Source organism: Manduca sexta, chromosome 23, assembly GCF_014839805.1.
Source record: "Manduca sexta isolate Smith_Timp_Sample1 chromosome 23, JHU_Msex_v1.0, whole genome shotgun sequence".
Taxonomy (NCBI): domain Eukaryota; kingdom Metazoa; phylum Arthropoda; class Insecta; order Lepidoptera; family Sphingidae; genus Manduca; species Manduca sexta.
In genome coordinates this window covers 10,941,757-10,959,297 of record NC_051137.1, presented here as the reverse complement: position 1 = coordinate 10,959,297, position 17,541 = coordinate 10,941,757, and the positions used below count along the sequence as shown (strand labels likewise).

The window sequence follows — 17,541 nt, the reverse complement described above, 5'->3', positions numbered from 1 at the left end:
GTAAACAAACAGACGTCATCTGGATGTCATACCGCGTTGTGTTATTTTAATGCTTTAAAGGTGTTTTTTGACACAGAACTGCTCTAATAATTTATATTAATTTATACGGGACGTTGTTACTATCTTCCAGCTTAACGTTTACAGATTGTTTAATCGTTAATCATAATAGACCGCAAAAAATATCGTTGGTGCGTCGTACCTGAATGTAATAATACTTCTATATCTTTATCAAACAAATTATTTATTGATGTACCACGAAAAGCAGATATACGAATAAAGTGGTTGCAGTTAGCAAGACGAACCTACGACGGAATGTCTGCAGACTCACCGATTTAGTTCTGTGAGGATCACTTTGATATAAGTAAATAAAAAATAGTGTTTCGGTTTAAAATAAATCGATGAATATTTCAATTAATTAAATCATTTGTACACCCAGGGAGGTTATGGTTATGAGATGTATTTATTTATGTTTTAGCTGCCACATGATATGGAATAGAATATTTATTTATATAGAATTCTGGTTGTTACACAGTAACCTGAGATTGCCTGAGATTAACACGGTCTATGCAGTGTTGCCAGATCATAATTTCTCTTTACCCCAGGATTATTTGGAATTTAAAATTTTACCCTTAAACCAATCATAAATAATTCGGTACTTTTTTTTCTATATCCTTATCTATGCAGACGCCACTTCTTTCTTCACTTCCACTACAATAATTATTAATTTAATTATCTCATTTAATTAGGAACAACTAGCTGTACACAAAAATTGTATTGAATAAAAAATTATAATTGTTTCATGGCCTACAATTTTTGTAGGAAACATCTTTCTCTAAGCTCAATATTTATTACAATACCGTGAAACAATAGCTTTAATACCTTAACTCGTAGAATTACCCCAAAAATTACCATAAAAAATACCCTGCTGATTCAGTTTTACCCTAAATCTAGGGTAAATAACCCTAATCTGGCATTATTGAATCACTGTTCAAATGACAAGACTTGTCAAGTTGCTTTATCCACTATGACGTCACACGAGACGAAATGACATAATGTAGCGTTTGCGCGGGAATTATAGGTATTTAACATTTAGGCATGGTTTTATGTACTTTTTAAGCTTTATTTGTGCAAAATACTATTTTTCTTGGCTATTTATATCCACAATGATCAATTTAAAACGCCTTCTGAAAATTTGTCCGGTCCCCTATTCGGAGTCTGTAATTTGTGCCTGATATGACGATAGGACCTCATTATATCATAGGACGCAATACACACGGTGGAAAGTGGGTTGCAGCAGTTGCGCCTCTATCTACCCCTTAGGTGATAGAAGGTGTTAACATGTGTAATATTCATGGTCGTCTTGGTTTACTCATGCCATTAATTTATGGCCGTGATAAAATTTATAAAATACAGTTTACATTGTACCTAAACGACTTTAGTGCGCATCAATATCGCAATCTCTCTTCCCGCTGGTGTTAATTTAAATTTCAGTTAAAACTCAAAAGTCAATTTATTTCCTTTATTAACAAAGTTCAACGGATGTTTTAAACAGAAATATAAAATAAAACGTTTCCATTCGTGAATTGTTGCTCTGTGCTCGTGCGTTAATAAATTCTAGTAAGGAACAAGACTTTTGTATGGAAAGAATTACGTTTCTTTAATAAATCGTTTTATTATAAATAATGCACAAAACATTGAAATAATAATAAAATTGTTTTTATTCCTTAGACAAATTTTGCCAAATATCCTGCGCTCGTAAAAGGAAGGTATATTTTCGAAGCAATCATATCATTTACCTCTCTAGATGCGTTTTTATAACTGTCGTAAAATAATAAGTACTCGTACACCGGAGAACCTTCTCAATAATAAATTTTGTTTATGTTTTATTGAAATAAAAATTTATGCGCGTTACAAATGTGAAATCCATCTCACCTGATGGCAACATATTTATTTCACATAAATAAGTACATAAAAGATTTCTCCTTCAATCATTTATGTTATCACGCTAATAAAAAGTTAACAAACACCACGCATGATAGTTGATAGTACTCAACCTTAGACAAACGAAGACGTCTAAACAAAACGTCAGTACCTTGTCTGCATACAGATATTTATTTAAATTGTTTCCACCAAATGATGTTTAGTATCACCGGTTTGTACAAACATAGTTGGATATCGTTTGTTTTCGCATGTCAGCGAGTTTATTGTGAAATGTAGATTCGCTGCGTGCTCTATCTCGTCGGCCGGCCGTCGATACGTCATCCCAGGCTTCGCAGACATCAATCACAGGCGTGTCCATCGGGATGACGCTTCTGTGCATTCATGGTTCACTTTGACACGAAACCTGCGGAATTTCTCGTTGCTTTTGCGAATATTCGCTGCAAAATTCTACATTTAAGAGGTTAAGTTGCGTGTTTATGAGGTTATGTTTGTTTGATGGTAAAAGGGGTTCTATTGCGCTGTTGGTTTGGTTTTGATTTCGGAACAAATTTTGACGAACTTCCTGGTTTGGTGTGCGCGAGTTGGTATTTTGTTTTCTGGTATGGTAAAATAAATATACAACATCTAATTATAAGTACTAGTAGTCATCCAGTAGTCATTAGTAGTAAAACATATTTTATAAATTAATTTTATCTTTCTGCACTCGTGTATATGAACTTTAATTATACCAAATCACTTTTTAGTATTAGAAAGTAATAATAAAATAAAGAAATTAATATTCATTAAATGTTATTTTAATACTTCATGCACTAGAGTTTTGGTGAAAATATGCCTTAATTATGGATGAATTTTGGCACAATGTTAGCCGAGGTAAAGTATGTGATTTCATTTATTAATGTCATAATGACCTTGTATACGATAGCTTTACAGTCAAACAGTAATTATACAAGTCCAGTACCCTTCCACCAGCAAAATATATTTGCACTTACTATTTTTATTGACGCTGTATTATATAGGGGTGTTATTTTCCCAAGCTGATTGATTGGGGATTAGGGTTAGTAGCGGCGAGGCACCCCCTCGCTCCGGACTGCGCCCCCACTTAAGCCAGGACGCCCCAAATGACCGCTTTGCCCTAAGGCCGGCATAGTATTATAGTTTGTACAAATTGCGAAATAACAAAGGCCAAAAAAATACCATCAGTAATTAATTTTACCCGTTTTTAACTAATAATTATCTTACTTTACAGTGATTTATATGGCATGTAAATACGGCAAGTGCAAATTCAAAAGTAGAATTTTTTTTTACGACTGTTATATCTCTGTCGACAATTCATTTATTGAACAAGATTTAACTGTGTAGATATTAACTGAAAAAATAATATAACTTTGCGTGTAACGTCTGCTTCACGTCCGAACGGCAAATGGATGGTCAACTTATTCCAGAGGTATTTTCATCGTCGAATTAAACTTATTTTGAACAAAATAAAAAGGAATCCAAAGGATACCTGGAATTAAAGGCGTGTGGTCTAGCAATAACTAATAAACATATTCGACCTGTAGGCAGAAGGCTTAACAATTTATTTTTAAGAAATTTTCACTATGAATAGAAATATTTTATAGAAGACTATATAGAGATACATACCTATTGCTTTATAAATGGTGTTATTAAGTATTTGCAACTCCCTGAGGGAACTGATGAACTGTGACTAAAATACTTACATTCAAAACAAACGAATCTAAAACCATAAAGTAAACTTAAAAAAACAGAACAATTACTGTAAAACAGCGCTGCAAATGTGTCAAATAGTTCTCAAAACCTATAGGAAGTAGAAAATCTTTTAGAACGTAGACTCGCAACAAATATTTGCACCGACCCAACTATCCACACGGTGCAGTCGGCTCTCTTTGCTCGGTAACTTGGGTTAGTCATGCTCGAATTTAATTTTGAAGGACGGATGCGATCGGTAAACATAAGATGATTGATTTATCCGCCGTGGATGTACACTGACGTAACCATTCATGTATTTCTTTTTTCGTTTAGTATGTTAAGGAAATAGATATGCGTTAATGACTTCTTTTGCTCTGTGATATATCTAGAAAACCGGCAATATCATGTATAAAAACATTTCAATAATAATACATTTCGTGTTGACATTCACATTGTATTAGTCGTCAGATTATTTTGCCAACCCTAACCCAAATAATATATTCAGAAAACTTTAGTTAACTTCTTATGCCGTGAGTCAATAAACTTCACGTGGAGTGAATCTCATACCGCTTCAGCTTTCCATTCACCATTACCTCTCAAGCAAAAGTCATCTACAAAAGAAAAATCAATTAAGCACTTCGATCACTCAACATTTTTCTTCTAACTTTTACCAAAATTGGCTCACTCTTGTTTAGAGCGAAGGTAGAAAGTGTTCGAAAACAATTTCTAATAACTCGTGTCATTAGCAGGATTAACGGCTTTCTTCCATTTTACTTCGTAGAGCAAATTAATGTTTTACTGTGCCCGCACCTCTTCTGCCATAAATTATGCTGTCAGCTTCACTTACACCTTTATTCCAACAAAGTTTATAGTGAACTTACATTTTAGCTGGTAAACATTTCATATGGATATTTTTTATCCTTTTACTCTAATATATGAAGTTTGCTAAGAAACCATTTTTATTCAGTGATTAACGTGATCAGAGCGTTGTCTATGCCCTCAAATTGCTTGTCGTAAAATATCGTCGCAAAACAGTCATTAGTTGAAACTATGCTTCAAATAGTGTTCCAGAAAGTTTAGTACTAATGCGTATAATATTTAAATTCATTGTGCATTATTCAAATTATTACTGTATCGGGGTTAAAAAATATATAAAGTAATCTCATAACTTCAGATATGTACCTATCGACTTGACTAAGAAGTTGGGAATATTTAATGGAAACATTACATTCGTTTTATACCATCAAAATACTGAAATTCTTAAAAAGAAAATAGAATTCCATATAATATAAATAAGATGAAAACTTATTGTCACATTTTGAACTAGAATTGTTGCATTTTCTAAGAAAAACCAACACATTCTAATATTAGTAGTTTTACTGATGGTGTAAACTTGCCGCGGTGAGTTTGAGGATTAATTAATTTAGTTATTTAGTGCAGAAACATAAATTTTATCTTTAAAACAGACACGTAGTCAGGATGTAAAGCGTGGGTATTAAAATACTCGTTAATAGTTTGAAAGATATATTTAATAAAACAATAAATATTTCCCAACATCTACCGTACTAGAATGCTCTCCATCAGTAGACTCGTAGTAAATTAAGTAAAACTAATTTAAAATAATACATTTCAATGTCAATACAACCCACAGAGATAAAATCGTAAAGATATTAGCATGAAAGAGTCAAGAATGTTTCTAAAAAAAGGAATCAACTATAAAAATGCCATTAAACATTCCAAGAATATTCTGAAATCTATTAAACTCAACCATTATTTATGTATCTTAATCACTACCCTTGTGCTTTCAATCACTACTATCTCGTTTTCCATTACTGCTAGGGCAATTACCTTCACATAGTGGCAACTTAACAACAGTTGACAAATGTTTAAACTATCAATTGATTTATCTATATATTTTCACATACTAACGTTTTTATCACTTAATAATATATTATATCTAATATTAAAATCGTAATTCCTTATATCACTAAGGCGACATGACCCCCAGGAATCCCCCGGTACCTTTAATACGCGCACGTTGTGGGTAACAACGGTGCGTCCAGCAAGCTATAAAATTACGTTTAATGATTTGATAGCACATAAATACATTGTTGTTGGACCATCAATCGCGTGTTTGTGCGATTAATTACTTAATCATGTTTAAAATTACTACAGTGTATAGAGTTTATCCGGTAAGTTTTAATATAAATTCTGTGTTCGTTGAAAGTGCTTATTCATTTTTATTTAACCAGAATACGAAGTTGTAAAATTATTTGAATTTTTTTCTCTATGTCAGAGTTTTGATCAAGAATATGACATATAAATCCACGTTAATACAAAACTGTAAAATAAAAAGGCAAATTTATAATTGGAAACAGTGGACACTCGACATTCTGGATTTTATTGTAAGCGAATTGTAAGTAAAATATAATTCAACAAGAGATCTCGATTATGCCAATGTTACTGAATGTGTACGTATTGACCCCGTAGTGATTTTCCAAAACGAGCTACCGTGGGGTTTTTAAAATTACACACCGGTAGTCGACTATAAAGTATATTAATTTTCTCACGCGATAAAACTCGTGTAATTCCCATAATCAAAATCCAGATTGTACAAAACATAATAGTTACGAATTAAATATTGCAAAGTAACAGAACATTCTAGACTAAACATTTAATACGTAACGAGTTTAATTCGATTAAAAACATAAGCTTGTATTGCCATTAAATGATCCTCATTCAGAAATACATTAAAAGCCGATACGTTCAGAGAACCGTTTAAAATACAATTTGTTTGAGCGCGTCGCGGTAATATCTTCACTGAATCGAGAGCGTGTGTACAAATCCTTCTCATAAAAGCGTTAACCACGTTTCTTTCATTTTTTATCCCCTATTATAATTAACGTGTTCATACGCGAGCCCACACGCCACACACACGCCCACTCGAGCGCTGTTATGGAAACGTCCGTGGATCCCCGATAATCTCCCCTTTTACCTTAACACGTATTACTTTGCGTTTCGTTGCCACAATATTTGTTTCCCGTGAAACCTAATATTAATGCTATAAGGGTCGAAATTGCCAAGAACAAAAATCACTGTAAGCAAATACATATTACTGGGTTCGCATTTGACTCGACTGAATGCTCTGAAGGCAGGTTCATTAGTGCTCACAGGACCATGCATTCGTTTTGTTAGTACGAAGTAAAATGAAATAAAACTCGTACCGCAAGCTGATACCCGACTCGGGTCCGGAAAAATTTCAAGGGTTATGAATCGGAAAATCCGACTGCGCTCCCTTTTTTAACTCGTTTCGGGATGGGGGTGGGAGATATGAGTAAATGACATACATATCTGTCACTTTTACTGCGGATTCGCTGTTGTTTCCAATTTTGTTTGCGGCTTTGAAATTTTACCAAACGGCTATTATGTTTTTTTTTTTTTTTTTTTTTTTTTTTTTTTACGTAGGTAAATCGTCAGTTGACTATCTCCCGCCTTGGGATGGGCGGGAGGGCGTGTCAGACTTTACCGACTAAGAACCTACGGTGTTCCCATCCTTTGCCTATGTGCCTAGGTCCAAGATCCGGTGGCATTGAGACCTAGGCAGGCACCGGCCCTAAGGGGCCCCGCAAATTACTCTGACACTGCTCTTCGAGGCGCGCGTGGAACACTACGCGCCGAACACACGGGCCGTTGGGGTGTTTCGGGCGACGGGCTACCCAATGCTCGTCACCCGACGGTCCGCGCCTACGGAGGCCGACGATCCTCAGCAGACGTTCGACGCCCGCGTCTTGTGCGTCTGCCGTGGCGGATGGGACGTTGGGCGCTTTGGCGCCGTATCCGCTCCGCCACCTCCTTTGCGAGCATCACGTCCTCGCAGAAGGAGGTGACTGCGTCCCACTCTCTCGCCCCGGAGCATGGCTTCTACCAGGCCCCGACGCGAGAGGTCTCCGCCACCGATGGCCGTTGTGAGAACACGGCGGGGCTCAGCCCAAGCTGGGCACACCTCCACCGTATGCTCCAGAACGGCTATTATGTTTATTGAGATTACACCCTGAGAATATATACATTCGTTGTATTTTAAACTTGTATATTTTATACTCAATGGCTCTGTGTTCTACGTCGTAATTATCATAACAGAAAATGAGAAGAAGCCAAAATCAAATCTATAGAAGCCAATTTATATCATTTATTTAGTCAGGTATAGATTGTGGTTTCATATTACGGACATCATAATATCCATGTTAATGTAAATGTTGATTACAAGTGTCCACTAATACAAACGTTTAGTAATTCGATTAGGCCCTTGATTAGAACAATAGGTAGCTAGTGAGGAATCCCAAGTTGATTATCGCCTTAGGACGCTACGTACACAGAGATTATGTAACGCATGTGTGAAATTGCGTATATTGATCCAAGCTTGAATAACTACGTTGTAAATCTAGCATAAGAATATATTTCATCAAGGTCCTGCAACAAAGTAGTTATAGTCTTGAATTTAAGGATTTTTCCCAGCCAAGTACACTCTCATGACCTTTTCATGTCAAAAATGAGTAAGTTGTGATTTATTAAATATATAATAATTAAACTTATTGCCATTAATTAACGCCATTTATTTATTAGTAAAAAAAGCAGAAACAAAAGACTGCAAAACCATTTGATAGCTTTTCAATTAGGGCTGATTTTTCAAGCATCAAATAAAATTTATAGTTGGATAAAGTATGTCAAAAACGGATTAAAATGACGATAATATTATTTATAAAGTAGGTCATAATTTATTAGACGGATAATTTTATCTAACGGTTGAATCATAGCTCTTAATTATTTACTTATTAGAACAGCCAACAAAACATACACCTTACATAGTTTTTTTTTTTTTTAACAATTCCGTAAGTAATTGCTGCAGTGCTGTTTTAATTACAGGCTGTCACAGCATGAACATATTAAATACATAACAATAAACAATTGGCTGCACCATAAGTGCAGTATATAAGTTTATAACCGATCTCCAACCTGTGTTAAATGAGAATATATTTGGTTTGTTATAACTATCCTTCCTAAATACGAGTTAGAAGTTCGTTGGTTCATACAATCTCGGACTAGTAATTTGTAGAGCGATTTAGCTTACGCGTTCTTACAAATATTGAGTTTTTTAAGCCAAGCGTGAAGAAGCAATTAAACCGGACACTGTAGCGTATGAAACTGTTACGTTATCATATTTCATCGGTCAATATTGTTATAGCTCGAAATTGGACTTAACTACAACTATAAATATAGTTTATGTTTCTATACATTTGTTGAATCAAAAATTAATTTATTTAGAACACAAATAAATTTAAAATCTTATGTACTAAACTTGAAATTAACGATGTTGAACTATTCAATAATATTTATTGAAATACAAAATAATTCTTCGTCTACCAAAGTTATTGGAAACAAGTTCTCTGTCCCGCAACGTTCCCGAAGTCTGCATGTTAATATTCGTGTAACAATGTTAAAATTCAAACAATGCCCACTAAAATTTCGAACTATCCAACTTTAAACGCAAATAATTGAATTTCCAATTACAAGTGGAACAGTACAGACCTTTTTATTTTGTTTAAAACAGGAAATGTTGGAAAAAAGGCTTGACATGAAACCTAAAACGTGGATTTTTTAACAGAGCGGAAAATGATGAGCGTGGAAGTTCGGCCAGAGTAAATAAATTACGCTCCATCTGAAACAAACAACGTATTCATCAGTTGATTAATTAAAACAAATACTGATGTTTGGTTGATGGTACATATCAATCGCAATGGTCAAGAGACGCATTATCTTAATTTATGTTTAATCGTAATTTCCTTATGTTATTTTACAACACATAGGATCCATTTATTCCTATTTAAGAAATAATTCGTATTAACATTATTTTTTTCTTTCTATTTAAAAATTACCAATATATTTGTTCTTTTCCCGAAGTCAGAGTTATTCTTTGTTTCACCAAATAAAAAAAAATCAGCTTAGATAAAGTTAAAAAATGAGGGAGTAACTTAAACAAACGTATGGAAAAGTTTAGCTATTATAAACAAAATAAAGCTGCTAAAATTATCTATCATGACTGAAAACAATAAAATGAATGCTGAAGCGGAAATTGAACAAAGACTGCTATTGTTCCGGTTAGCTTTATACCGTGATGAAGTGACTTACAGGGTACAGGGTCTACAGATATACAGTCTTACTTATAAATTGTTTTAGCGTTAAGAGGTGATTAAGAATTGCTTAAATAAATGTCAAAAACATGGTTTCCAAGTTTAAACCTTATTAAGAGGCAAGATGACGGGTTTTGACAGGTGATCGAGTAAATTTGTATTTTAGATAAGCATAAGTAAGACTGATAGTGTCGAGAGATCACACGTTTCTGATTTTATATCAGAAATGTAGCATTATTGCTTTAAATCAAGTTTGTAAAATGAAAATCAGTGAAGGTCATCTCTTACGCCAGATTTGCAATAGAATGGATGAAGAAAAGGCCAAAACTTAATATATACCACAAATGAGATTGCAGAAAAATATAATGGCTATTATGAAAAAGTACGTAGTCCGAAAGAAGTCATGGCAATGCATATAGATAATAAAAATAAAATATTTTCTATTTCATCTAGTCTCACTGCACAATAAATGACAAAAATATCCCCTTTATGGCTCCGCTCTGCAGCAAAATTTCATATAAACAATGAAATGCGTACCAATGTCGATACATGAACTGTTGAATTTATTTAAAATGAACAAAAAGAAAATTGTGTAAGACGCGCCGGATCGAGAGGTTGAATAGGATATTGACTTCGCGGCGACGTCGGAATAATATGGTGCTATCTGACACGAACTAGTTATATTTATAAATACTATTATTGCGATACAGGGTAAGCGAATGGCTGCGAGGATTGCAGGGTTTCCCCTCAAATTGGATCATTTAGTTTCATTGCTTTTTATAGATATAGTTGCAGTTACCACTTCGGACGTATACTTGTACCTAATACTGATATCGGAACGATTTTAGTTGGTTTTGACGTTTGAGTAAATGTTGGTCATAAAATTTTAAACATTTGACTATGATAAAGTGTTTTCAAGAAATTCTCAAGTCTTAGAATGTAAGAGTAATATTTTTATAATATGCGGAACTAATGCTGCGTTTGAATCATTTATCATGTCTACAACTGAAATCGTTTTCAAATTATCATTCTTAGAATTTCTTTCTTAGATCATGCGCATTTGTGCCAACCAACGAACCGTTGACTATTTGGCACCGGAATAATAATATAGGCACATATTTCCGATTCTTAATTTTTTTTTAATCCAATTCGATACAATTTACGGCAGATACACAATTATAATTATTATAATCCGACATTATCACAAGCAAATATGCTACTTTAATGTGAGACAAAGGTCAGTGGTGTAGACACGGTCGATTGCATTCATTCATGCTGTAGATAACATTGTTTGCAATATTGGTCGTTTACAAAAATAACATTACGACGAATTATCTGAATAAATGCGATCACATGTTATGACATCCGCGAACTATTGCCAACGAACGTACATATAGTGGATGCTGATACACACTTACGAACATACATAGCAGTTTTTCATCAAATTCTTGTCTCGTTTCCAACTATGTAATTTCGTCATTGCTTTAATGAACAACTTTTTTTTTTCTCATTTATTCGGAATAAACAATAGTACTACATTATATTTTTTACAGAGGTTTTTAATATATAGTGATAGTTAAATGTACTACTCACAACGCTTTCGACAAAGTTTTAACTAAGTGATTTTCGTTGTTCAATTACCGTGAGCACTTTCATCAATTCTTTTCATTAATGTAAGTCTTAGTGATAGATATATGCTATATTTTCTTACGCTGAGCAATTAGTGTCGTTTTTAGAACATAATTACGTTACGTGGACGATATCATATAAAACTTCAATTACATGAAAAAAATCCATAAGCCTCTCAAATCGCGAGTTCAAATATTCCCCTATAACTACGAGTGCCTCTGGAGTCTTGACGCGCATTAGAAAATTGAATTATTCCGTTTTAATAGACTCTAAGTGCATTCGATCAATAATGTGCTCCAAAATCCCTGAACCGGTCCATTAATGTTATAAAATTTAAATTTCACATTCACACGTAAAATAATCTTGTTAGTATGACGCTTGGTTTTCAATTAAAAAGGAATTAAATGTGAAGAGCAGCTTTCGGGTGAATGAACGATAACATGTATAAAGTGACGTTAACAAGAATTTCAAAGTGTATTTTAAAGGTTATTAATAAAATGTACTACCATAGTTTGTTTACCAAATTGCTACGTATCGAAACATGACTCATATATGCAACGACACGATATGTTTTCGGAGTCGTGTAGTATCATATTCCTTTCTTTATTTCATATCTATACTAAAATATAAAGCTGGAGAGTTTGTAACTTTAAACGCGCTAATCTCAGGAACTATTAAATCGATTTTCATTTTTTTACCTAATATTAAGCTATTACTCCTGACTGCTATTGGCTACTTTTTATTCTGGGCAAATAATACTTATCCCGGAAAAAAACCACACGTGCAAAACCGCAGACAAAAGCTATTCATTTATAAAATAAAGGAAAATTATACTATAAATTAATGCCAGTAAATACATTTTAAATCTGGATGAGAGCTTCTGTAAATATCTTATTAGATACTTATAAACGGATTCCATAATATAGTCAATACGTACCTTATGTGGGATTACCTGACGCACGAGCGTACGAATGGTTTTGACAGCCAGTAAACGCATGTAAACGCCGCTTTTGTTATTAAATTAAACTGGATTTCTCAGCAAAACCGATTATTTGTTTCAAATTCTAATATCTAGCATTTATGTGAGCACATAGTATTTGTTTATCAAGGTAAGTTAATATTTAATTATGCATTTTGCAAAAAAAATATATCTCCATGAATACAGGCTCACCACGGAGTCTTCGAACAAAACCTCTCTAATGAACAGTGGGCGATCATTTAATTTTTCATTTTCGTAATGAATCGCTTCGTAGACTAACGGTAAGGGCAACGGAGTGGTCTCATCCCGCCAGCACTCACCTGCTGTGATTGTTTACTCACTGCATTCGCCAAATGGCGGACTTAATTCAATACTGAGCTGCAATTAACGTTCTTACTGGCTACAGTTTGTATTTTATATATACTTGCACATTTACAATTGTGTGTATATTCGATTTTACTGTTAAAAAAGTAAAATTGTATATATGAATAGAAGTTCAATTCATAATATACAGTTGCAATATATTGCTGTTATAATATGAGGTGTATTAAACCCTTCTTCTATATCTGTACTACATGTATTCAAATTGTTCATTGTTGCATTGCTTCATAATGTAGCGTTTCATAACAGTAAATTCTCAGTGAATAATGAGATGGAAATTTTGTTAAGACAAATTATCCATTACATATCGCTGTAAACACCATATGTTCCTTCTGGTCGTGTTAATGCGTCTTTTACGTATTTTTAACTAACGCCACTGCTGAATGTCATGCCTACCAGTGACGTTTCAAACATCATTCATAGTTCCGCTTACGAGCTCCTCGATATAAATCGGCCGTCAGACATCGTAGGTTTAAGATGACTTTTCCACATACGGAACCCTCGTATTTTCTTCGGTGGTGTATGGTCTATTTTTGTACCAAACCATTACTGTCGTACGCAGTTTTACTCCGGGTTGGGCAATGTAACCCCACAGCCCCTATGGCAAATGGAGTTGGTTCCATACAGCGTGTCGACTGACAAAAGTTGATGAGTCCAGATAATGTCGACTGACGATAGTTAATTTCCCGTCGCCAGTCCACACAGTTATGTCGGTCTGTTTGAATGTTTACTGCAGAAGGACGAGAAGGGCGGTAAAATTTAATTATGCACGCATACATTTTCATAATGCAGGTTTATTTATAAAGTATTCAACAAAGAAAACTGTCGAGTAAATATTCAAAACAAGAGTCAAGAACAAGTAGAAGTTAAAGCGATGCTTTTAAAAACTATATAAATATCAAAAGCGAAACTTCGAGACACCACGTTTTAAAATAAAACTTACTAGAAATAGCTACTTAAGCTGTAGAGGTCAACAAGAGATAAGAAAATGTATCAACATAGTCAGTCCTTCGGGAACACTGAATGCATCTGTGTACGTACTGAAAACAGCAACAGGTCGCCTCGGTTTAAAACCACTTAAGCATGCTTACAAAACCTCTTTCATGGTTTTAGAGAAAAAAATTACAGTGCCAACGCTCATATCTCCACGCAAGTCTCCTAATCCTTAGACATATGGGCAGGAATACTGTGTTTGCTGTTTCCAGTCTTCTTTTATATTCATGTTGAAACTTTTCTGTTGTTGGGAAGAATTAATGTTACTAGGCATGCATATCAAATGCATCTTGTTGCTATCGGGAATAACTATTAAATCTTGCTTCAAACTGGTGGAATATGGTGTATGTATTTTAATAATAAATAAATCTGATTAACAGTCTTGTTATTTTTAAGTAAAATATGCTTAACGCGGAAATATATTGAACGAGTTATCTATTGAAATTATAAAATATATACAACATATTATTAAATTCTAAATTCGTAAGATCCCAATACTATTTTGATATGCTTTTCAACTTCTAAATAACTTCGTCTTCAGTATCAAATATATCAGTTTGTAGTATTATGATACAATGAATACAGGTGGTGTGGGAAATAGGAAAAATGTTAGCGAAAGGCAATGAATTGATCGACGGAAGGTAGCGACATATTGGGTAAATTGTGTAACCGCGACACACCATCTTTATGTTGAGATCACAAAAGACGGCAAAATCAATTCGACCGGCGACGCATGTAGTTGGCAATATTTCAAATTCTCTTTGATGCAATATTTCCCTTTCTCTCTTTTCTTTCGAGTTACGTAACTGAAGAAGTGCGCATTCGCATTTATTTTGTTATTTATCATTACAAATATAGTAATAGGACTGAATCGTTGATTAAACATGAAAATGAATATTTTCTGTTGAAGGAAGTAGATAGCGTGATTATTAAAAAAAAAAAAAAACTACTATTAGCAAGCGTTGTCTTTTAAACATAGTCTTTCTACTGATAATTCTAAACACGTGCACGTTTTAATACGATTAAACATAAAATGTATAACTCCTCTTTACTCTATCAAAATATACCACTTAGTTAAAATCTGTCCAGGTTCGTTAGCTCAGCTTCATTTAAAAACGAAGACGATCCAGAATGGGTCCATCTAATTTGCATAAAAATTCCTATTCTCCTGGTTCTAAAATACAAGAAAAATCGCAGAAGCTCCCACCACAGGTGTGACTGCAATCACTACCTAAGATTATTTAACTACCCAATAACCGTGTTCAACATTATATTCTAACTAGATCAGCCTAAATTGGGGGAGTAAGCAAGTATACTTAATTGACGCTTTAGGCGTTCGACCCAGAATACTAAAACCTCAACACATTTGCTCATGTGTTGATGATGCGCACTATTATTGTGCATACTAACCGCAGACAATTGATTAAACCATATTTCATCGGATTATGTAAATGTCGAATTGATTGAAATACAAATGGAACGTGGCAGCTCATGAATGTGAACTGAAAATCATTTGCACGTCTAGTGTTACGATTTAAACATTTCGTGTGAATGAATACATAGCGCGATTTTGTTTGTTTAAATTAAATTTTATTACGATTTCTTCATTGTCTGTGGACATGGCGAATTCCAGTTTATGGATATTTCGTAAAAAATTTAATCTGCGTAATTGATTCACTGTAAAACTTTTTTATATTTTGGCGTGTTTTTAAAAACCGAATATATAATTTAAAATTCGAATCCTTAACCTCTTGGGTAATTTAATAATCGTCTGAGTTGATGATTTCTAAATGGTAATCATGAGCAGCTTTATCATATTATATTTTCTTCTTTGTTTTTTTTTCTTTACTCTCTGAAGACAACTCGCAAACCATCAGATATTAAATTACTCAATCTTTCTTTGACGATGATATGAGACGAGCACAAGAGACATATAAAATCTACCCCTTTTCAGTTATAGAGAATCCAATACTTCCTTTATTATAAAAGCTTTTTGCTCAGCATCTTCACGTCGTACAGTTGATTAAGTTTTATTAACGCTACGTTGCGTTACGCAGCCGGATTTATAGACTGTAAGCGCTCACAACTTACTTATTCTAAAGATGTCGCTTCTCGCAGAGAATTATACATATATATAGAAATAATTGTACTATTTGCATGTATACCCAGTGGTGAAAAATTTTAATTTACATTCAGACACCAGACATGTAGGAGTTGATTGAACTTGTTGCAAACATTTTTATTTATACTAGCAGAATAAAATATTTTCATAAATTAATCAAATATTTTTACAGTGCATTGCCTCCAGTTGGAAACAATTGGTGTTTTTATTTATTATTGAAATTTTGTAGTATAAAGTGAGCATATAAAATATTTGTTATTTACTCTCAACCGCATCATAGATTTTATAGTTGTATATTTTGAATATTTGTCAGCAGAACTTGCAGACTCTCGAAATAAATATTTCGCTGCAATATTTTACAACGAGGTTTTCTAAGTATACTTGTAACGAGTTCTCGCCCTTCTCTAAACAAACCTGTACATTAATGAATCTAAAGAAAAAACGAAATATATCTTTATAACATATGTCTTATAATCCTAATAATATGTTATAATGTTATTAAAATCAGTTTACATATAATTAACTATGATTCTTTCTATTCTACACCTACGACATCATTGTCTTTATCACCATAAGGTAGCTGATAGAGAGAGAGAGAGAGAGAGAGAGAGAAGGAGAATAAGAGATGTGATTCGTGTTAAGTAAATGCCAGTTGACAGGGAAATACAGACCTCAAGTCGGCTGTAGTATTTTTTCGGGGCCCTTCAAACTTGGTTATCGTTCGAGGCGAATCGTTCCACATTTTATCAGCCTGATTTATGACGCTTATCTCGTTTTGCTCTTTCACTGATAGCACTCCGACAAAGTGCTTCGGTTTAATCAATCACTTAGCCGTTGGCGTTTTCAATTTGTCGTCTTCAAATCTCTAGTTACTGGTTTATCTACTAATAGTTGCAGCTCTTTCAAATATAGTATCACATTCATTTACAATTGTATGTAACCATATTCAAAATATATTTTAAATTCATTAGTGTAGTCGAAGCGATTTTTAATTCAGTATAAAAGTACGATTAATTAATTCTTATATCTTCAGCATGCTCAAAGAAAACTTTGCGGTGTTTAGCATAATTTAATGCGAAAGGGCAGAACGCCGATTAGCGAGTAGTTTCGACTGGCGTGCATACAATATACCGTGTAATGAAATTTGCTGAACAACGTGGCATTCGGCGCACGTCCGCGCACCGGCGGCCGCTCAAATTGCCAACTAATTAAATTACAACCCGCTGCACCCATCGAAGAGGGAATTCGCCCCTCTTAAGTCTTCTTTTACGTGAAAGATAATCGATTCATTGTTCATTTTTTTATTTATTATGCTGGAATCTGGCTCGATAGGGCTCAATTTTCATAAGTCGATACAAGATAATTTGTAGGGGTTTTGTATTAAATTACTTGTAATAAGGATGCTATGTAGTTTAACATATACCTTTTTTATAACCAGTTTCTATTCATTTCTGATTGTACGTTAACGTTACACGTACTAGAATGTTAAAGATTTTAAATTCAATTGAAAAAAAGGTCACGGGAATATGGAAGTAAACAAGTTGACCAAATTGTTTTCAGGTAAGTGAAAAAGAAAATACTTAGAGCTCGGTCGTAAAAAGTCA

At 33.9% G+C, this 17,541-nt stretch overlaps 1 protein-coding gene across 3 annotated transcripts in view; it reads left to right on the top strand.

Moving 5' to 3' along the window:
- Positions 1-17,541, top strand: part of LOC115451630 (inactive dipeptidyl peptidase 10) — a 110,375-nt gene that overhangs the window by 48,801 nt on the left and 44,033 nt on the right. Inside the window, exon 1 of one of the 3 annotated variants that reach the window (XM_037441960.1) lies at positions 5,912-6,064. The exons of the other annotated variants lie outside the window; for them this stretch is intronic. The gene's annotated coding sequence lies outside the window, so the exon portion shown is untranslated. Of the gene's footprint in view, positions 1-5,911; positions 6,065-17,541 lie in introns of those variants that run through there. 3 annotated transcript variants of the gene reach the window in all.